The following is a 24,127-nucleotide window of genomic DNA, read 5'->3' as shown; positions in this document are numbered from 1 at the left end:
ATTGCGGACTACGTTGAGTGCAGTTGGTCAGCCAGTTGTGAATCCATCTGATGGTGAAGCTATCCCACATTGTCAGGCACAAGAAATAGGGTGCCAGGGTTAGGTCCAAAATGAATACAAGTTTATTTCATGCTACCTCAAAACAAAAATATTAACTACTAACAGTCAAGGCAAATTGGTGGTAGATAAGGGTCAATGGAATTCAAGGAGGGCAAGACTTAGATCTCTTGTGGGTGTGAAAGAACTCTAAACTGATGATGTGTTTGACTCCTCCCTCAGGCTTAGCCTGGTCTTTTCCTACATACATTTTTTTATCTTTCCAAAAAGTAGGCTGTAGTTTACTTTGTCAAATGAAGTTTAAGTAAACTGTGTCCATAGCATTTCTCCAATCCTTTGTCAAAGAAGGCAGTAAGATTTCCCTGGTTATGATCTGTTTTTAACAAACCCATGTTGGCTTCTAGTTTCTAGGTGCTCGCAAGTGTTGCTTATCTTTTCCAGAATTTTCCCAGGCTGATTGGTCTGCAGTCTCTTGGATCAATTTTTTTCCCGTTTTGAAGATTGGAACTACATCAGTTCTTTTCCATTCCTCTGGTAGTGTCATTGCGAAGGAGGAGGAAGAACTGGGACTGTCCGACGGGGATGGCACATCTCCCTTGGAATGTTTGGAGAGTCCAGGGGCTGAGGACGTTGCTAGAGGTATCGGCAGGAAGGGGCAAGAAGGGCAGATGCTTGAAGCAGTGTTGTGATACTGTACTCTGCCTCTTTCATACACGTGATGGTCAAAAGGGGCAGAAGATACGTCACAATATTGTAACATTGCTTTTATCTTTTTGATCAAAATGGTGGGTCCTGAGCCCCTTGTACTCCCCACAGCTGTTCTTGCATTGAAAATTCTCTCCCAAATTCTTTCTTTCTTATGCTAATCTAAAGGCAGATCTAAAATCTTGTAAGAAAAAAAGGACCTGAGTGACCAATTTCAAATGGCAAAATTACCAGGTGGGGAACTTTTAATATAATCAGCAGAACAGATTTTGAAAGATAGGACAAACCATTGATGTGAATGGGAAGATTCTTACTCCTCATGAGCCCCCCCCCACATACTTTTATCAAAACTGATTCTGTACTAATCATTCCACTTCCTCCCAGCAAACAAAGTTGCAAATGTGGGTTTATTGCCATAGCTAAGTATCAAGAGAAATAGAATGTGAGGAGATTTTGAATGGAGAAATAACCAGGACAAAAGGGACCTGTGCTTTCTATTCCTTCATTTCAGAGTCCTTCTCTACCACAATTGTTTTGACTGAGATACTATTATCTGCATTTAAATATAAGTTCAAGTGTAATTCAAAAAGAGGGAGCAAATGTTACCATTTTATGAGGCTTTGGCATCTTTCAATATTTGGACTTTCCTGGCAGCAAAGAAAAGACTACCTCAGACTTATAAAAAAAACATGTTTCTTGTCACTTAAGCTCAAATTACTAAAATATCCAATTATGGAAGTATATCTGAAGATGAAAAATTTCAACATATAACTTAAACATTTTAAATACCAGTGGTATGTAAACTCCTGGACAATATACTGTTATAATTCAGTAAGTACTTTTCCTAATGGAGTAACACATATTATATGAGCATATTTAAATTCTTAGGCACTCTATGAAATGGAAAAATAAAATGACTGACTTTTGGCTGAATACATATATTTTAAACATGAACTATACAGATGGATTTATTTTATTTTTGCTCTCTTTCCATATTTTTCTCTACACTTCTGACATCCAAAATAATTTTAATGCTTTTTAAAGCTTTTATCTTATACTTCAAATGTTTTAACACTACTGTCCAAGTCTTTTGTAAATGTGATTTTTCCCAGCTGGTTTCGAAATGGCAGTTGTGTTCCAGAAGAGTTTCCACTAATTCTCCAAATGTTCACTAAGCCACCTAATACAAAACGAATGCTGGAGCTCTGTAATTAGAAAAGAACTTAGAATCAAAATACAGTGTATTAAAAATACGTAAATGCAAAACATTCAAATGTTCCAAAATATTAATTTTGACTGCCCCTATATACAGAATAGTTAGAAATAATATTCAGCAGACTGCAAATGCAAAAAGATATTTGTATAAAAAAACAATAATCAGATGAGAATGTTATTTTCTAAGTAATAGCAAAACTATCACTGATTTTAATAAACCAGAAATGCAAATTTGGAGGGCAAAAAAGGAAGAATCAGTAATGTGTTTTCAAACTATCATCACATTACTAGAGCACTGTTCCATGAATGCAGTTCACTACACATTTATACGGGAGAAAATCCCACTGAACTGGTATGCAGGTGAAGGAATCAAAATATAATAATTTATGTATAACCCAGCCATGGTTAATTCTTTCTTGTTTGTGCTCTGTACTTTGCTCAGAGATAACTTAAAAGCTGACCAAGGAGAAAGAAAAAGCTTAGTTGTAACTTTAAATGTATTCACTGTAGCCTGAAATGTATGGGTACAAACGTATCCACTCAAGGAGAAAGTTCCTGGCCGCCTGCCAGCAATTGTGTATTCGAAGCATAAGCCTTGTAACAAGCTGTAACTGAACTAACCTGATAGATAAAGAAAACAGGTATTCAGACGAAAAAGAAATCTTTTAGCCTGAGAAAATGCCTTAGCTATAAAAGGGGAAATTTTTATTAGTGTGCCTGTCTTTTCTCCCCGTCTCTCTGTGTTAAGAGACAAGAGATTAGAAAACACCCAGTTTTGGCTTTGATCAAAGAATAAAGCTGTTTCTTTTGCAGTAGCCTGGTGTTCAGAGTCTCATTGGAATTTATTAGGATTCTGAAAAACCTTGCACAGGCCTATAATATGAAATATTGGGTATGTAGGAGGACAGCACCCCCCCCCCAGAGAAAGAAATATTTTGGGAAAAATTAAAAAGCAGAATACATTTCCCAAAGGAATACAGTAATGGAGAAAGAAAATCTTAAAAGTCAGAAACCAGCCCCCAGAAACCAGCGTCAGCCCCTCTCCCCCAGGCAGAGGCCAGGTCTGTAGAAATGCAGATTTGATAATCCTATTCAGAAAGGTTGGAGCCAGGAAACTAGAAACTGATGAGATTAGAAAGACAAAGACCCCTAAAATCTACATACCCCACCCAAACTCTAAAGACATGACCTTTAGGACATAATAGGATTAACTCACCACCATCAGAATACTGGAAGGGCACATTGAACCTCAGGTCAAAGTTCATGCCACAGGAACAACTCCAAACACAAAAGCCCAAGACAGTATAAAAACCCACCACTCCCTGCTCCATATGGTCAGCTTTCCCAGAGCCACATTTCTGATTGGCTATGCTCTTCAATTAACTACAACCTTCTTTCTAAAGCAGTCTCCATTTTGTTTATTCCCGGCTTGGACTGGACCCTGATGAAGATTTTTCTTTCAACAGATGCAAGCAAAACTCTCTAAAATCTGGGTGTTACGGTACCTGAGAGCATTTTCCTGTGAGTAAAAATGAGTAGGACTGCTTGTTTATGGTCATTTTTTAAACAATATTCAGATAAATAAGCACAGGCATTACTCAGAAAAGTAGGTTTGTTTATTTATTAAATTTTTATGCTACCCATCTCCTCTACAAGGTGAAAAACAGTTCTGATTTATTTAAATAAATGAACTACCACTACAGATGGTGTAGTTGAGACCATACACTTCTTTAATCAATAAGTATTCAGTCAGATATACTTTTGAATTTTAGGGTGGCTTGGTGATACTTATGGAGAGACTGTTGTTTAAGGAGATAATCTGGCCCTTCTGAAAACAGATCGATCTTTCCAGTGAACATGACTGCACTACACATTTCCCTTTCGCTAGCTGTTTTTGCCACAAGTTTACTATTTATCTTCGAAGGGATTTACCATGACGACTATCGCATCTTTTCACAAGTAAAAAAGAGAGCTTGGTTTGCTCATAAATCTCAGCAGTAACATGTCCCAAGCGTCTGAAAAGCAAGTCTCACAATTCCCGAATATTTGAGGAGAAAAGAAGCACAACCCCGGGATGCATCACATCTGACCACGGAAAAGCTGCTCTAAAACGGTTTAACCTCTTGTCCTGTTTAAAAAAAAAAAGAAGAGACGGATTAGACACGCCCGGCTGTGAGAAACTCCTCGTTACTTTTTTTTTTTTTTTTTTAGCCCGTCCAAAATGCCTCAGCTAGAAAATATGTTGGCTGCGTCCCACGGAACTGTCGTTACTACACGCGCGCCCCCGCGCGCGTGCACGACCAGGCTCACTCACTTGTGCAGAGATCCCGGCAGCAGGCACACAACAACATAACAAAAATGCAATGCTGTAGGAAGCCGCGCTTTGCATTTATTTTGGCACGCGATGGGGGAAGGGTCTGCGGGGACTGAGGGGTCATTTCATAAGGAGGGGGGGGGAGGCATTTAAGAGAAGGCATTTGAAGAGGAAGTGAGACTCCCTCCCCCTTCCCAATCTGTTCTATAGCGAGGAGAGGGTATGTGTGTGTAAGTATAGAGGAAGGGAGGGGGAAACCCTGTGAGGTGGGAGTGACTGAGGAGGGCTCATCTGGGCTTGAGTGACGAGCCGAGGGAACTGAATCGCTGTAGAAGCCCAGCTGAACGGAAAGGACGGCGCTCTCCGCGTCGAGCTACAGGGAAACGAAACCCAAGGAAGACGCCGCCTCTTTGGTATCTCCCTGCTACTTCGCAACTCGCCTTTCGCTGTCCTGTTGCTCCTCGTAGGAGAGACCCGTCTCTCCTTGCCCGGGCCGCGTCGCTCAGGCGGGACCAGACCGCGAGGTAAGGCACCGGGGCAATCGACCCGACCTGTGTGCCTTTCTGCTTTGCTGCCCCTCCGAAGGTAAAGGGTGCCAAATGAATTCTGCTCTTCGGTGAAACGGATCGGAGATCCTGGAGGAGCTGGAATCCAGCGTTACTGGTGGAGGGAAATAATCGCGGGTTCGCCCTTCCGAGCCCTCCAGACCAGCTCTGCTTGTCTTGGTCCAAGCGAATTGTAATTAAATGGGTGGCGCTGGGAGGAGCGGGGTGAAGAAAGAGAACAGAATCTAGTTTAATTGCATATGAACCCTAGTAGGAAGCACAGGCGTAATATGATTATTTCGGGTGAAATAAATCAATATTACTAATATTGCTATGATTATAAAAATGTTCAGTAACTTCTACACTGTTTTAGATGATAGTTTTGATTTGCAATTTAATGTTGGATGTGTCACAAATAAATCTTTAAAACCGGAAAAAAAAAGAATCTAGTTTAATTGTAGAACGGGAAATTATTTGGGTATAGATGGCCCACTTCTCTCTCTCCCCCCCTCTCCCCCCCTCTCTCACACACATACACACACGCACAAACACACACTTTCTGCATTGTTAATTTCTTGTATTCTTTCAAGAGCCGGGGTGATCGCAGTGATCCCTGAAAAGCGATAAAGGGGCGTGATACTGGAGGCATTCTTGGATCATATCGGAGTGTGCGTGGGAAGCCCAGAGATAAGAGTGTTTGCTTATTAGCTAACTAGGCAGGAACTGTTAACCCTGTTTCGTTTCTGAGGTTCGTTTTGCACTACAGCGCTGGTACAGTATTAATGCTCTGCAAGCAGGAATCTGACGAGGCATCTACATATTCTTGTTATTTTCAACTCCCTTGCTGTAACTGCCCCCTCCCCCCGAATAAGGTACTTTCTAAAGTATATATATATATATATTACTATTGATTTGTATTGTGGAATATTTGACTCGACGGGGCTTGAAAACGTAATTAAGTGATTGGGTAGCTTCTGAAAACTGCAGTCAGGTATCAGGGGAGCAAAGCTGCAATATTTTTCAGGAAAGGTTGCATTATATTTTTTTTAAGTGGAGCTGCTCAAAATTGTAACTGCTGAATTGTGCTAAAGTTAAAAGGCAAACGGAATGGTGAGTGAACGGTTTCCCTGATTTCCATCAAAATTCTGGCTTTTTAAAACTATGGTTTCAGGTGCTGTTCACATTCCTCGTCCTTCTTTACATTACATTTTTTTACTGCCTTAGCCTTGAGATTCGTTAACTCTTTACTGAGAGCAGCAACAGGAGGAGTGCATTTCTTCCGTACTTTCAAAATGCATAGACATCTTATTTAGAATTTTTTTGCTTAGGTTTGTAACTCAAATACAATTGCTGGTTCCTCTGTTGATATAGGAGGAGAACTTGTTTGTTCACATGCTATTACAAATGCAAATACTGTTGCATTTTAAGATGCCAAGTTGATATGTCATTGGCCAACATTTCCGATTATGTGCCTTAAAAAAAAGTGTTTGTATTTCAATAGTATCCACTCACTACAGGATACCAACATGAACCAGTGTTATTTTTATGTATTCTCATATAATTTTATTTAATCCACAGCTGCACATCCAAAAATGTTGCTCAAGAGATACAGTAACCCTATGAGTCTTTAATTTAATCTTTGACAAAAAGGCAGATGGCCGCTAATTTAAACTTTGGAGCTTCCTTGCAGTGTTTGGGGCTTTTCATCATGCTTTAGGAGAGGGCCACATCTGGGTGGCAACTTCATGGCCTGTAAGGTCTTTTATTTGGGGAGAGAGAACAGGGTTCTAGAGAAGGAAAAAATGTAGTGTCAGAAGCAGGAATTGGGTTGCTTGAGAAATAATTAATTATACTCATACACCCCTGAAGCATTATGGAAAGGAGAGTGCAATGGAATAAATAATAAATCAAAACCAATAACACTGTCAAATGTAAAAAATGTGATACTGACTTAAAATAATAGACTTATTCCCAACAACTGGATACTTCCTAATATATGTCCTGCCTTGCTAATATTATAGAAACATTCAGTGAGGAGTTGTAATCTAGCCCTGGTTCTAATGCTGTATCTCTGACCCTGACCCTGACCCTAGAAACATAATTAAGGCAAAAACATGACATTTTTACTAAATCTCCTAATTCAGGTATTTGCTATGTTAAATATGTGGGTTGAATACAGAGAATCTTTTTCAGTAGATACTTATATAAAGCCGTCTACACCTTCCTCCATTTCAAATAAGATCCCAAATTACTTAGAATTGGTCAGTTAATTCCATTAAGCAATATAAGAGATTTATTTGAGTTATATCCTGTTTCTCCCCTAACAGATGGTGGTCATGGCAGCCAACCAATAATGTTAAATCATAACATTAAAAATACAACTAAAACATCATTAGCACACACACTAGGGAAAAAACCCTAGAAAATCACTTCTAACTTGATCAGCCACAGCCTACTTGAAGAATACTTTTTATTAGTTTGATTTTTTGTACTAAGGCACTCAAAAGCCTGAATGAGAATGTCATCTCTTAAATTGCCTCCTCTGTTGAAGACAGGAATACCAGGGCAGGCTGCTAAGGGAAAAGGTAGTCTTCTCAACAGCCCTTTCCAGATTATAACCAGTACTTGAACTGAACTTGAACCAGACTCTTCATCAGTTAAAAATTTCAAAGCAGGGAATTCCATGCTCCCTGTAGACCAGTGGTTCTCAACCTTTTTAATGCCGTGACCCCCAACCGGTCGTAAGTCGAGGACTAAACCGGTCGTAAGTCAAGGACTAAACCGGTCGTAAGTCAAGGACTAAACCGGTCGTAAGTCGAGGACTACCCAACCGGTCATAAGTCAAGGACTTTCCCTGCCCGGGAGTGCCGCGCATGCGTGGTTCCGCCCCCTGCGCCGGCCGAGGTGTAGCTGGCAAGCGGCAGAGACGGAGCAGGCTGACCACCAGCTGGCCCAGCTCAAGGGAGGTAAGGCACCCGCCGGAAAAGGGGGAAAAAATGGCGGACAGCCTTGCTTGGCGACCCCTGTGAAATGGTCGATCGACCCCAAATGGGGTCGCGACCCATAGGTTGAGAACCGCTGCTGTAGACAAACCTATTCCCAATCTATTGATAACCTTCAGTTGAAGTTTCCAAGCCCCATATAGGTAACCTTAGCTATGTGAGTACATTGTAAGAGTCCAGAATTATTTTGAATGAATATGTATACATAAACCTACTCTGTATCTATGTTATATAATTTATATTTATAGACTGAAATGGACTTTTCCTTAGAATGTTTCCTTGTAAATGTCCCATAAATATGTCCATAATAGACTGTGGGCCCTCTTGCCACTTCTTGTTCAGACCTGTCTATTCCAAACTCTTTTGAGTTGTTAGAAGGAATAAATCAGAATATGTTCTGGCTTCCTTCCAGTATAATTAAAATTGAGTAAAGCTTTCTTGTTTGTTTCTTTTGTTTGACTTTGTTGGGACTTGTGGTCCTGCTCTTGTTTTGCCATGTATCCTAATTCCTTTGTCCATCATCAGTCTTCACTGCAGCTTTCACTAAGGAAGGGATAGAAGCAACCTTCTAAGTCAGTGGTTTTCTTCACCATGGACCCCCTTTAATTCCTTTTGTGGCCATGGACCTCCAAGACTTAACTCAAGATTTAAATCATAACATTTCTTCAAGCCTTCACAGACCTTCTGTGATGACATCGCGGACTCCCCAGGGGTCCGTGGACCACAGGTTGAGTGAGAATCACTGTTCTAAGTGATCGTGTTCTGAACTCTTCTCATGACTGATAAACACAATTGATTAAAGGTTGATTTTCCCTGTTTGTGGAAACAGCATGAAGGGTTCTCTTGCCTCAACCTCATTCCCACCCCCTCTGGTTTAAGTGAGCCGTTAATTCACTCTTTCTCAGTCATAACCCTAGAGCAGGGGTGCCCAGCCCCTGGTCTGTGGAACAGTACCAGGCCGCAGCATGCCAGCAACCTGTCTACACAAACAAGCAAAGACCCATCCACAGGATGCAGGCAGCACACAAAATCACACCTCCTCCGGTCCGCAGAAAAACGTCTCTCCACATAACCGGTCCCTGATGCCCAAAAGTTTGGGGACTTCTGCCCTAGAGGCTCTAGAAATCAGATTAGCACAATTGTGCAAATAATGCAGTTGTAAAAATACTGCCATGTTACTATTCCATCATTGTAGCTAGCAGAGACTACTTAATAGAAAAGTTTGTATCGTCACAGCAGTATGGCTACCTTTTATAATGTATTTGTTTGTGTCTATTTGCACATAGTCAGAAAAATGTACCCATGTATTAAAAACACGGAGGAGGAGAATTTTCTGGCAAATAATTTATCTTGTTTTGTGTGGAATGGGGCAAGGGCGTTTTTGTTACGCCTAGAGCTGTGGCAGCTCCAGGGGTTTGAAAAATGATTAATATTTTGAAACTGGCACAAAAGGTTTCCTTCAAATATGTTGTAAAGGGATTGTAAAGTGAAAACAAAATAGAAACAACCATATGAAAATATGCTGAGAACCAAAAATCAGATATAATCTTAGAATAGAATTTGTGTTTGAAAGATTCCAAAAGTATACATTTTTTCCCTAGAATGGTAGACAATGATGCAGTGTTTGCTGTAAGTTTCTGATGAGATATTAATAATCTACAAGAATATTTATAATTAATATAAACCATTAGGAATGCTTTCTTCAGTTGGGGTTTAAGTTACTTTGAGTTTGAGTCTTGAGGAATCCCAGCTTTGTTGGTTTCCTGGCATTTTAGAGGCATATTAAGCATTGCACTCTTCCACACAAGAATTCCGTGCCCACTTAAAAGCAGCTCTAGACTTCTGTGTTCCCATGATATCAATATAGTTATATTGTAGAGCTGAGCTTATTTTTTTCAAATAGGTCAGCTGCATTAGGAGCTAATTTGGGTTTAGTTGGTTGGGCATTTTAAAGACAATGCTGCTGCTTTTATCCATTAGAGACCTCTTGTTTCACATCTCACAATTCCTATACTTCCTGTAAGGAAACTGCTACTTTCAAGGCTTACTAGCTTTCCCTCAATAATTGCACCAAAAAAACCTCTTTCAATGGGTGGTGAAAGTTAGAAATGCTTTGTTTTCCCCCCCCCCCCTTTTTAGTATGGAAACAACCAGTGTGCAAAACCAACCTATTGCTTTTTCTCCTGTTTCCCTATGTTGTGCAAAAAGAATTTTGTTGGTGCAGGATCTGTAGTAGTTTGGTTGCTGCAGCGATTTCTATCCAGTTTATAAATCTACAGAAATTATGAATATCGCAGATCACTTTCAAAATTCTTTTGAGGGCTTGGAGGGTGAAAAAGGTGGTAATAGGAAAGTGCCCATTATATGTGGGAAAACATATCTTTTCCCCAAGATATTTAAAGGTACATGAATAATTTGAAAATATTTAAGGCTATCATGGTTTAAAATATTCTGTAACTAATATTTAATCACAATTAGTGCTGGTTTTTTGGTTCTTAGATAAAATTATCACTGAAAAGAATGGGGTTCCAGATACAGCATTTGCTTAGGTAACTACCCTGTTTTATTTTGTGGTAACAAAAGAGCAGCATTGCTAAATCGGAAAAGAACCAAACCAAAAACCACATATCCAAATATACTAAGCTACTTGTAGGAAGCTCAGCCCTCAGACATTAACTTCTGGCTTCTATATTTAAAAAGAAATGAAGCAAAAGGGGAGATCCCCCTTCTTCCATTTCAGCTTTAGGGAATTTGCACCAAAAGCATATATCTTAACTGTAAAACAGAACTCACCAGCTCTTTATGATCTGGTGTTTTCTGTTGCTTTTTTGAGTATTCCACCTTGGGACTGGTTGGTTTGTTTATATCCCTCCTTTATTATTTTTGCAAATAACTCAAGGCAGCTAACAGGTCCAATATTCCTTCCTCCTTCTATTTTCCCCATAGCTATGAGGTGGGTTGGGCTGAGAGAGTGACTTGGCCCAAAGTTACCCAGCTGGCTTTCATGGCTAAGGCGGGACTTGAACTAGTTAATGAATAGTTAATGTATCTATCCCAGCACAGTGCTTCTTTCCATGCTAATTTTTGAGCCAGTATTTTTAGGACTCCCCCTAAATATATAAATAATAAATCTCTTTTAATATTATTTGCAATGAGGGCTGTTTTGATAAATTGTTGATTAATTAATTTCTTTGTTTGTTTAAGGCCCCATGGCTTTTAAAAGTCACCTTGACTTGGACCTGGAGTGGCAAACAGAACAGATTGCAAAGTAGAGGCATAACGTGCTGTTTTAGAACCATACATAACTTCCTGCGTGGCTACATTTTGGCCTCGTATGGTTATCGAATAGGAGTGGAGAGAACAAAATATTGCCAAATTAATATAGAAAGTAAAACAGGCAGGATTTTCACTGATTTACACAGTCTTAATTAAGCTTGATGAGTCAATGAGGCCAATATTTATTGATGAAAAGGAATAATTACATTTTAAGGCAAAGTCAAAAGCCCCAGTATTAAGACTGATAACCACTAGAGCAGACATGTCAAACTCGCGATGTCACTTTTTCTCCATTGCCGGCAATGGGCTGGGCGCGGTTTCCTGGTGACGCGTCTGGCCCACGGGCCGGCAGTTTGACACCCCTGCACTAGAGGTTCAACCAAGGAAATAGATAAATAAACACAGACACATGCTGGCGTAACAATTTTCCTTTATGGGACAAAATTTCTCCTCATTAAGTTAATTGGAACCATCTTTTATACACAATATTTAAAATGCAAAATAGGCATTTTGCACACAGTATAATTAAACACATTGGCTTACCCTTCTTATAAAATGTTCCTTATTAAGGTATTGTATGTATGTTTGATAAGAGAAGGAGGGGGGAGAGTACAGCATGACCAGGAGAATAGCATTCATCCAATTTTCATTTTGAATTATTGTACAGTTTCAGAACACAAGAAGTTTAGCCAATACCAAATTGGCAGGCTTAATTCTGTGTGTGTTAATTCTAAAAATGTTTTTCTTCCATTAATTTTTTTCCCATTGTAAAAGGGAAATGTATTTCAATTCACAGATCCCAACACTGGTGCAATATTTTTAGCAATATTAGTCAAATATAGCTTGGCCATAAATATTGTCACAATCTTTTCCAACCATTTATTATTTCTTTTAAAAGAAATTATTTTATTATTTTATTATTTCTGGGGATGAGGGAGAAATTGAGTATCTTTTCCAAGATTTTTCCAACTACTGTGTTACTCAACCACTTATAATCTCAGAAGAAAGTGGAAGGTGTCCTGTTATTTTTCTTCACATCAGCAGACTTGAAAAGCTAAAGAGTGAAAGCTATTGCTCCAGCTTAAAAAACCCTCACAATTTCATTTCACAAAAGTGAGGGAAATCTTTTTTTTTTTTTTTGCCCTCCAGCTGTCCCAGTGTTGCAGAGGGAAATTGACAAAATATTTTTTTACTTCTATCCATTGTGATTTTGTTTGAGCTACTGAGGGGGAGCTGTGAAGCTTTTGTCTGGCATTATTTTTCCCAAGAATTAAGGTTCAGGAGCTGAAAGAAGCTATAAGGCACAGCATCATAAAAACCTTGAAATAGAATCCCCAAACTAGCTCTTTATTGCTTTCAGTTACCCTGCAACTAAAGCAAAGGCAAATCAGCTCAACCCTCCAATCTTTGGGGGGAGGTGTTCCAGATTTCAATATAGAGTAAACAGCTGGGAAGTGAGATAGCATGAGCAGCTATATAAGACAGGTTGGCCTCTCATTTATTAAGAAAAAGGAAAACATGATTAAAAAATGTAGATTTGCAGTGCTGATTTTTACACTTAAATGCAGTTGTAGGAAATAAGTAACAAATTTTATTTAAAATACATCATAGTCAACAGAAAGGGGAGATTTATCTTTACATTGATCTTGAAAAGGGCACCCTTTAAATCGGGATATTATTATTAGATACTTGGATGACATACATCCAAGTTACGGAAATATATACTTTATATAGAGAGAAATGCAATATGAAAAGGAAGCACCAGCTATAAGGAAGAGTTCTCAAGGAATGTTTTGATCTCTTAACCACTTGGTATTTTGCTTGAAATGATATGCTAAGTTAAATAACAGCCCTTAACAACATTGTGGTATTCTGCATGTTTTTGAGCTGGTACTGAGTGGAAAAAAAATATCAGAACAGAAAAATACCAAAGTACTTTTTCCTTGGATATTCCTGTTTTAGTGCAAGTATTAGTCTGAGAGAAAAGTTTTTGTTTTTAAAGGCTACAATATTAGATATAAAACTTCAGCAAGGTAGTCCATCAGTTGAGTGTTATAAGGTCTGCTAAGATGTTAATATATGTAAATTCTGTAATATATTGGCAATAAAAATTATTAAAAAGATTATTGCACTCCCTGTGCACTTTTGTTGTAAGGACGATCATTATTAGCACTTGTTGAAAGAAATTCATTCATTTGATGGATTGGTTGATGATGTGCCATCAAGTCAGTGTTGACCCTTAGTGACCATGATCTGCATGATGAGTGGTCCCTAATCTGATCTTTCAGGTTTCCAATCATTCATCCATTGCCACTATAACTGAGTCCATCCACCTTGCTGCTGTTAATCCTTTTCTTCTCTTTCTTTCGCCTATCCCAGCACTGTTCCAAGAGAGCTAGGTCTTTGCATAAGTGTCTGAAGTAGGATAATCTGAGCCTAAACATTTGTGGCTCAAGTGAGAAGTCCAGTTTGATTTGTTTGATGATTCATTCGTTTATTTTCTTGGCTGTCCGTTGTATTGTCATGAGGCATCTCCAATCCCCAAAGCACCAATATTCTTCCTATCCTAATTCTCCAAAGTCCAGTTGAAATAAAACTAAGCCCAAAATAGGGACGTGCTCAAAGTTAGGCACAAAATCTTTGATATTTTGAGCATTACTCACTATAAATACCCTGGAATAATATCTCTTGTTGCTAAGGGGTAAAACTAATTGCAACATTTGCAAAGTAAATCATTGTTACTTATAATTTAGAACTCTGTCTTCGTAGATTCTGTATTTTCTAGGACTTGGAATCCAGAATTTGGCTGCAAATATATTATAGTCATAGCCTATCAAACTCAAATGCTTGAGTTGGGGGGTGTTAAGATTGTTCTTATTTCTGTCTGGATTGTGCAGCGAATACTGAAAAATGAATATATCTGAAATAATGGTGCTGGGTCAGCAGATTTTTGCAGGCAAACAGAGAGAAAATACATTATCTATGTTTCAGCTTTCCCCTTATGCAATCAGCAGGTTTTTTAAAAGAAAAAAACAAAACAAAAAAACTTGACAGTGCATGAAAGGGGCACTGTATTTATATTCGAAATAACATAAAAAAGAGGGCCAGTTATATGCACAACTTTAACCTTAGAAGGGCATAGGGTTGAGTGCTTAAAATATATTCTAATGGAGATTTCTCTGAAAATTAATTCCATGACTTCAGTTGTTTTCAGTGAAATGTTAAACGCATGACTTCCAAGAAAACATGAAGAGGATGAAACATTTTATTCCCCTCCCCCCAGCACCCAGATCATAATCACGTGACTATGGGGGAGGAGTGCAATGATTTACAATGGCCACAAGTGCTTTTCAGGCCATAAAGACCCTTTCTGAGACCATCTGAGACCACTGTACTTTGAAAAGACCATTAAACAACGCATCATAAGAGAACTACCTGCAGTTACAGATTGGAATAGAATATGAAACTTTTCATATTACAAGCTATAAGGATATATTTCTAGAAATTCACCATTTTTCTTCAACCAGAGAAAGGAGGCCCTTTGGAGGATTCCTGTTAAGAAGAAAAGTGTTATTTCAGAATAGAGTATTTCTTCTCTAGCATAATAATATTAACTTCACATGATCTTACTAAGATTTTGGTGACATTAGCATCAAGAAATATTGTGGTTTAAGTATGTAAATAATCTTTGTGAAATTATTGTTTTGACATATAAATTATTATTTCACAGGATGGAGGATTTGTGTCAACTGATGATTGTATAAAATTGATTTTTCTTCCTTCCTATCGTCATGACTAACTTCAATGACTCTCACTGGTGATTTATTTTTCCTTTTTCTCCTCCTTGTTTTGCTTCTCCAGAATTTGAACATGAAAGCTCTAATTCTTTATATACTTTTTAGTGCAAACAATACCCTTTTCAAAATGCTATCAGTTCAGTAAGCAAACTTGGACATTGCTTTAGAGATATTCCTCGACTTAAAACCATTCATTTAGTGACCGTTTGAAGTTAACAACAGCACTGAAAAAAGTGACTGATCATTTTTCACACTTAAACAGCCATTGTAGCATCCCTGTGGTCGTGTGATCAAAACGCAGACCCTTGGCAACTGGCATGTATTTATGACTTGCAGTGTTCCACCTTTTGTGGCCTTCTGGCAAGCAAAGCCAATGGAGAAGCCAGATTCATTTAACAACCTTATTACTAACTTTTTTTATATATAAAAAGTTTTTTATTTATAATACAATTAAAACAAAAATGGACATACGTGGCATTCCAGAGTAAATATTCCTAACAATTTGTTTCTCGTGATACAAAAGTTTAATACATCATCCTTAACCTCTATATAAACATCAATCTTCTACACAATACAATTATATATACAATTATATGTACAATTATATGTATGTTTCAATCCTATCGTTAGCTTAAGGTCCGAGCGGTTCTCCTTGATTCATACCAGCGATAAAATTTGTCCCAGATTTCGAAATATTCCAGTTCTGTCTTATCTTTCATAGCCATTGTAAGCCTGTCCATCTCTGCACATGATAAAATTTTATACAGGATTTCTTCTTCCGTTGGAATTCCTTTATTCCTCCAATTTTGAGCATAGACCAATCTAGAAGCCGTTATAATGTGTAGCATCAAATAGAGTATGCCTTTGTCATACTTCTGCGTTGTTATACCTAATAGGAAAAATTCTGGTTTTAACTCTACCACTCGCTCTAGTATTTCTTCCAACCATTCTTTAACCTTAGTCCAAAAATCACAAGCTCGCGGACACTCCCACCACATATGAACCTTATTACTAACTTAACAACTGCAGTGTTGCGCTCAACAATTGTGGCAAGAAAAGTTATAAAATGGGGCAAAACCCACGTAACTGTCTCCTTTAACAACGGAAATTTGGGGCTCCATTATGGTCGTAGGTCAAGAACTACCTGTACTTTTACTTTTGTTTGCTTCTTTGAAAGAGTTTCCTTGAATTTCTCATTCACAGCATTGTTCTGGTTTTTGGTCTTTCCTGAAAAGCACAAAGAAGCAATGAAACCCATTGCTGTCAGTAAAAGGCTGATAAGTCTTTATTTCAGCCAGACTCTTTTAACATAATCCACAGAAGCCTAATACATTCTAGCCCAGTTTGATTTATGCTTTCAGATGCACTTATGCAAAGACTTCTATGTGCTTGGCTTAGACTCTGCACCCACAGCATAATCTGCAAGGCAGAGGCGTAGCGTGGGGGGTGCAGGGGGGGCCGGCCGCACCGGGCGCAACATCTGGGGGGGCGCGCTCGCACTCGCAGCTCTCTGCCCCTGCCTGGCTCACTCACTCTCTCTGCAGTGCTGGCTGTGCGAATCCGATCCCAGCCGCCGGGTCGCCGCCCACTGTGGAGGGGGGGGCGCAAATTACTTGCCTTGCCCCGGGTGCTGACAACCCACGCTACACCACTGCTGCAAGGTGTCTCCATGTTGAGTTAGCTCTTCTTCCTGCTTTTTCCCACTTTGGGAATTGTTAGATTAGCAATTGATTCATCAGTCTTCAAGTCTTCCAAAGATAGTATAAAATGAATAATCTGACCTCAATGTGTGTGTGTGTGTGTGTTTATTTAATAAACATGAAGGAATTGTTGATAGAAATGCAGATAGTCCTTTCGTTAAAACATAGGCAAATTTAATTGAATGAAAATGTAACAGAATTACTTTGGCTGCCTCAGTTCAGAAACTTTAAATATTTAAAGACAGAGCCAACAGTCCTAAAGACTCTTGATAGTATTTAAAAAGAAAGTATTAGATACTCCAACTCTCATTGATCACACTAATTATAAAATGGATAATTGTTCTAACCCATTAGAGAAATGAAATAAATCAATTTTATGCCTGCTGTAGATGACCATAGTGGTGAAGTAATTTATGCAGTTCACACAGAAGTGATTTTGTTTGTCCCTAATGACAGGATAGAAAGAGTTTTACTGAAAAATAATAAAATTGCTTTCTATAAGGATATATTTAATTAACTCTACTGAGGAATACCCAGAATAGAATAGAATAGAATAGAATAGAATAGAATAGAATAGAATAGAATAGAATAGAATAGAATAGAATAGAATAGAATAGAATAACAGAGTTGGAAGGAACCTTGGAGATCATCTGGTCCAACCCCCTGCTCAGGCAGGAAACCCTACACCATTTCAGACAAATGGTTGTCCAATATCTTCTTAAAAACTTCCAGTGTTGGAGCATTCACAACTTCTGGAGGCAGGTTGTTCCACTGGTTATACAGTGCTATTGTTGGTATAATTAAACGAAAAAAGATTTCCCAATTAGAAATTAGATCTTTCTTCTTTCTCACCATTTACTTACAAAAGTAGTAAGCATCTTCATTTTTGAAGAGATGGAGTGTTGCAATGGGAAGACCAGTGAAGTAAACCAGATAGGTTTAATGTGAATAAAATGGGGCTGAGATGGGATTTATTTTTAAGATGCATATCCTGCCTTTCATTCTAGGACGTTCTAGGCCAGAGGTCTTCCAATCTTTCTCGGTTGGCGGACTGGAGGGAAAGGGAGGGGGAAGCATTTTATGCATGCGCACACACACACACAAACAGCAACACAAATTGTGCGGTGCTAGTGCCTGCATGACACTTGCTAGCACTGCCCCATTTTTGCCGCGTGGGCGCTAGTGGTGCCCCGTTTTTGCTGCGCGATGCCCCATTGTCTCCATGTGGCACTAGTGCAAGTGGGGGTGAGTGTATGCACATGTGTGTACTCACTGGCCAGGCTATCCCGCGGTCCGAGGCCCACAGGTTGGGGACCCCTGTTCCAGGCGACAGAGGCCCTCTTTTTCATTTTTTCCCATAACGAGCCAGAAGAGAGCTTGCTAGATAGTGGAGAGGATGGTGGGAAATCTTTTAAAAAGATAGGTCATGTCATAAAATTATACAGAAAAAAAACTATAGACAAACATGGAAAAAACATTGTCCATTCTTTTTTTATTGGCATCACATTTTTCCTCTAATTTGTGACTCCAGTAAAAAAAGATACACAAGCATACCCACAAACGCATAAATTTCATGTCAGTAATTTCCAGTGGTATCAGATAAGTCAATAAACACACATTAAAAAAAGTGGAACATTGATCAGATGGCTGTGCTCACCATCTTGACTTTTATTACCCCAGCTAATCTCACAAAACAACTATTTGATAGTAAGCATGGAATAATAAATACGTTGTTTAGTTCAAAATATCGGCAGATCCATAGAACCAGTTGCCATGAAGCTTCAGAAACAATATATAAAAAGATGGAGCAGGAGAAAAATCTCAAGTCATCTGTCACACATTTTTTTAAATATTTACAACAGACTGTAAATATTTTTGGTGATTTGAAATCTGCTGTCCAACATACCATTAAAAAATCAATGTAAAATTGAGAACATTTAAGCTATTTTTTAAAAAATCCTGCGAATGTTAGAGATAGACCGCATATATCCAATCTGAGATTTTAATGCAAAACATTTTAGTGGAAAACCACTGCCGTGTCCACATAATACTTTGCTCTGCAATGCCTATAATTTTGTGGGTTGTTCTTTGTGCAATATAAACAACTTTAAAATAGCCCTTTTGATACATGCCATTTAGTAAAATGACATATTTGAAAGTACATGCTAGCTTTCAATTTCTAATAGATGCTTTCTGCTACTGCATTTAGACCCAGATTGTGATTGCGTTCTGTCGAAGTTTCTCTACATGAATCACCTTATCAGTTGCAGTATTTACATTGTACCTTCTCACGACTTTATTAAATAGCATTAATTGCATTCCTCCTGATTGACACTGAAAAATTTGAGAGAATTGATGATGGATATGGAGAATAAAGCTCTGTGTTACTGTACAATACAGAACCATGCCATCTATGCTGCTTATGCAAATTCACATGCACACATAGGCAAATTGTATATATTTTATACTCTGCACTGCAATATATTCCTCAAATTAGATTATACTAGACAAGTAGCATGCTAAATTAAATAAATATAAATATCAGTCATGCTATATTTCTGCTTATGAATGAACTACAACATAAATAAAATATAGAGTGTCTTCTTGTCATTTAACAGAGGTTCAGATATTGGAATTTTATTTTCCAGAACTCATTCTTTTTATTCACTGTGTGGTTAGTACTATATTTCCTGAAAAGGAAGATGACCCTGAGTTTGATGACCTCTCCAAAACAAAGGTTGCTCAGAAGAAATGTTGCAAGCTTGTCAATACTCCCTTTCCCTGTCTTGTGAGCTTAAGTCAATAATTGTAGTGGAAAAGCTAATCTCTGAAGAAGACATATAGGGAAGATTGTGCAAATCTTGTTCTAGGAGGGGTTCAGCATTTTTTTGGAAATAAATTATACACCTCAGAAAATGGTTTGCAGTGTTTGGAATGTCCAGATTATTCTTAAACAAATCTAATGTGATTTATCAAGTGACATTGTAGGCTGCCCACCTCTTTAGCTAATAAAAAATGTTTGTTTATTCTTACAACTTTTGAGGGAACTGAAAAACATGCATATACAGTTGCTTTGGTCAAAATGGTTTATTATTATTTTTCACAGTTTAAAGTTATTTAGCAGAAAACTTGTTATTTCTATTAATTGCAAATGGAAAATATAGAATGATTTAAAGTTGTGATTTCATAGATGATTTTCCTTATTATAAGAACAAATAATATAAAAGATCAATAATGTAATCCATTCTTTCTCACTCTTATGTAAAAAAAATACTTTAATCTTTATTGTGTCCAAACAGGACAGAAACTGTATCATAGATATTTGAGTTCCTGTTGAAAAATATTGACGATTCTTATTTTGAATCAGAAATTGAATTTTGTCTGAAATTTCATTTATTTGTTTATTCAGTATATCTAACCTGAAAGCAACTGGACACTAAGCAGCTTACAATACATAATTTATATATTAAAAAGGGTAAAAAACAGGATACAATAATTGAAATAATAACTAGAAATGTGTGTATATGTGTATATTGTGTCACAGATGGGTCTTAGCAGATATACTCTGATCATCTGTGTAGGACAGGCGTAAACTATCTGGTAAAAGCAATGCCCAAAATGCCAACACCTCAAGCTATGTAGGACTTTATAGTGATCATCATCTAGAATTGTACTCAGAAACTTACTGATAACCAGTGCAACTCATGCAGCTTGGCAATTCTACCATTCACAATTAAATATGCATGCTTTTACATTCTGAACTAGCTGCGACTTCTCGGTGGTATTCAACAACAGCCTTATATAAAGTGAATTATGGTCATGCAATTGAGAGACAAACAATATGACTGACTATCTTCACTTCTTCCTATCCCAGGTAGGGCCGCAGTGCTGGTGCAGCAACTGAAGCTGTGCAAAAGCTCTTCTGGCCACAGTCTCTACTGCTCTTGAGCAGGAATCATGATTCCAGGAGGACTCCCAGATGGTGAGCCTTCTGTTCCTGGAAGAGTCTTGGAATCGTTCAGATTCATCAACAGCCATTCCACTTTATTTGGCTTGAGTCTAAACGTGTTTTTCTCCATCTAAACCCTGACAGCCTCCAAACATGGGTCATGACTTCCACACATTTTCCAGTGGCCCACTGCTTTCAACTTGTAGGCTTATCTAAAAAGGTGGGCGGATCTCATAAAAATAACTCATTGTCCTTATGAGGTCCACTTTCTTTTACTTACAGAAGTGAAATGCTTTTGAATATACTACATGTTTTTTCATAACTGTAATTACTCAAAAATAGCTTTAAAATATTCTGATTGGCATTCTGAAAAAAAAATGTACGCTGTTTCTTTTTGCCACAAATCTTGGAAAGTCAAACAGGTTTGGGAATTTGCAGAGTTCCACGCTTTATGTGTGCCAAAGAAAGGAAGGATGGTGATGCAGCAGTTAATATGGCCTGACATTGCTGACCTTAAAAAACTGGACAATGACATCCTATAATCAGTGCAGTGTCAGAAAATAGCAATGGTGGGCTTCATGTAATTTTTTTTGTCTGTTATGTCATATTGTGAAATGTGTCCCTGCTCCAGTAGGATAGATGCAAATTCTGTAAGATTTTAGAAGTCAATTCACAATTAAAGATTACTCAGCTATTATACAGCTGGTAAGATTTTATGAGAGAGAGAGAGAGAGAGAGAGAGAGAGAGAGACAGACAGACAGACAGACAGACAGACAGACATTTGTATTCATGACATAGTATGTTATGTGAATAAACATTTGTGTAATTAGCTCTGTCTTATCATTCTGGTAATTTATTTTGTAGAATATTAATGCACTGAATTCGTGATTTTCAAATCTAATGGTTCCCTAGAAAAGGAAATGTTTCACTGAAGGCATAATCTTGTTATTTAAAAACAACAGGATAATGCTTACTGATTTCCAACACATGCTTACAATGCAGCTATAAAATTAAATTGCAAAGTAAAATATGAAGCAAATAAAACATCAGTTTGATAAAGCTCTAATTAAACCTACCAGTAAAAATTGTAAGCAAAAATAAGACAAGTAGGGTTAAAAATTACTAAACAAGGTTAAGGCAACAAAGATTTTAAAAGACTTGTAAAGAAAAATGTTTTTAACTAAGTCACCTTGTTTTTGGACACCAGCTAGAATGATTTGTAGGTCTAAAACCGACAAGTCCTGCTTTCCTTGTCCACTTGCAAAAAATTTAGAACTCAGTGAAGAATGCTTTGAATCCTCTTACAGACTTCTAGATGGGATGCTTTGTGTCCCAGGATTGGTTTTGCTTGATTCACAGCAATACAAAAATGTCTGTCACGATAATTTGTTTTGCAAGCATTCTTTAGGACTCAGCCAAATGCAATCATGAACACACATCAGATTTCATTTACCTATTTACTGCTGCCAAGCAACCAGTTTGGGTAAGTTTTTTACATCTACCCCACTCCCTCTCTCTGTCTCTGCATTTTCTTTGTTGACTTAGTTTATCTATTAGTTCCACCATGGTACCCTTTGCCTTTTAATGAGGTGGAAAGTGAACTCTTTGCTATAGTGCTTTCATTTTTCATATATGCTTGTGATAAAGAAAATAGTTGCATTTAGCACCTATGTTTCCTGTTTTAGGGAAGACAGAAATATGCCAGCTGTTCAGATCAATAGAAAATAAATTAGATCAAGCAAAACATTTGGGAGGGGTTTAGTTAGTTCCTAAAGCCAAAATTATTTTAGAGCAGTATTTATATAACTTTGAGAAAAGCATGTCTATTGCTGTTAATAGATTTTTTTTGTGTGTGTATAATGATGATGATAATATATTATCTATTTATACACATGTGTATAAAAACATGTGTGAGCTATATACTGGATAGATAGATAGATAGATAGATAGATAGATAGATAGATAGATAGATAGATAGATAGATAGATAGATAGATTTTAAAGTATCTGTTTTTCAACTGTTGTATCTGGCACGATTATATAATTAAGCAAGGTTTCTGGACAGGACAGAAATTGTTGAAAAAAACCTGATTCACACATCATATTAAGACATAGTGTCATTTAATCATAGAAAAAAATAAATACATTGGCAAACAGTGGTTCCTTCAATAAGATGTAGTTAAATATGGTTTAGTATGATGTATGAATGAATAGCCATCCAATGGAAACTTTTGGCTTGAATAAATTATATATGCGAATAAGATTCAAGCTTCTTTCTTTGCTTTCTATCCTCATCAGTTTTGAATGTAGTCAATAAAACTATTGAATAGCACTTTAAATATTTTTTAAAAATAATAAAATGAATAAAAACCCAGAGGAATATTTGTTAGAAATATTCATAAGCAAGATGTTTACTGTGTTTATTTCAGAAATTCTAAATACAGTTTGCTTCTATTACGTACTTTGTCTTGTAATACTAAATTTGCAATTAAATTTATAATCCTTTCTCTTTTAAAATTATTCATGTCTTTCAAACTGTTTCTGTGGATTAAAATCACATGTGTCTCCAGTCTCACTGTCTTAATCGTGTTTTGATAAACCACATCCAACTTTTTCTTCCCTGCATATTTGCCATCATATCATTTCCTTCAGTGATTAAATAAGCCAAATAAATTTTAATTATGCTGTAAAAATGCCATAAACAAAGATCACCTCTGATTCTTTGTAATGATGTTTTTCATTGCACGTGCTCTTTGGCAGGCTTAACAAATATTCTGGCATGGCAGTGTTCCAAATCCATTTACACATGGGTTATTAAAAAAAGATTGTATTGGTAGACAAAACTTTTCATTATTGAGAATTGAAACACTGGAAATATGGAAATTATAAATGACAATTGGTAGCAATACAGGGTGAAAAAAAATGAACCAGTGCAAGGTGAAGTTGATTATTACTTTTGCTAGAGCAAAATACTGTGCCAAAATGGAAAAAATTATTTTATTTGTATGCTTTTCATTATTTGTTTATGTAAATTTGTGTGTGTGTGTGAATGCATATATAATCTATTGTAGTTTCTTATGAAATGACAATACAAATTAAATACTAGGGTCTAGTAATGGGAAAGAGTACAGAGAAGAGCAACAAAGATGATCAGGGGACTGAGGCTAAAACATATAAGGAACGGTTGCTGGAATTGGGTATGTCTAGTTTTTTTTTTTTTTTTTTTTTTTTCAATATAGAATTTTATTGTTTTTATCATAAAAGAAGAGATACATCACAAGTATTACACAATGATTTATCCCATCCCCCCACCCCCCGGACTTCCCAAACCAAACCTAGGCTAACATTCAACTACAAGTAAACAAATTTTAATATCTCTAACTCCAAACTCTAAACTTAAACAATCCATCTCCTCCGTGTTAATAAAAATTATTCATTTAATTAGTTCTTCAAATACCCAAAATCTTTACCATTTCAGCAAGATAGTTTAACAGCATCCCTTACTTATACAAAAAAAGAAAAGAAAAAAAATTTCCATCTTCCATAAAGTTAAGAAATTAATTCTAT

At 37.3% G+C, this 24,127-nt stretch overlaps 1 protein-coding gene across 1 annotated transcript in view; it reads left to right on the top strand.

The window, feature by feature from the left end:
* The first annotated feature begins 4,568 nt into the window (after nt 1-4,568).
* SPATS2L (spermatogenesis associated serine rich 2 like) overlaps nt 4,569-24,127 on the top strand; it is a 48,461-nt gene continuing 28,902 nt past the window's right edge. The window contains exon 1 of the mRNA XM_015820803.1: nt 4,569-4,876. The gene's annotated coding sequence lies outside the window, so the exon portion shown is untranslated. The remainder of the gene's footprint in view (nt 4,877-24,127) is intronic.

The sequence above is a fragment of the Protobothrops mucrosquamatus genome, unplaced genomic scaffold (genome assembly GCF_001527695.2).
Source record: "Protobothrops mucrosquamatus isolate PMUCROS unplaced genomic scaffold, P.Mucros_1.0 scaffold1184, whole genome shotgun sequence".
NCBI lineage: Eukaryota > Metazoa > Chordata > Lepidosauria > Squamata > Viperidae > Protobothrops > Protobothrops mucrosquamatus.
Note: the sequence above shows the minus strand (reverse complement) of the source record. Positions and strands in the feature narration are given on the sequence as shown.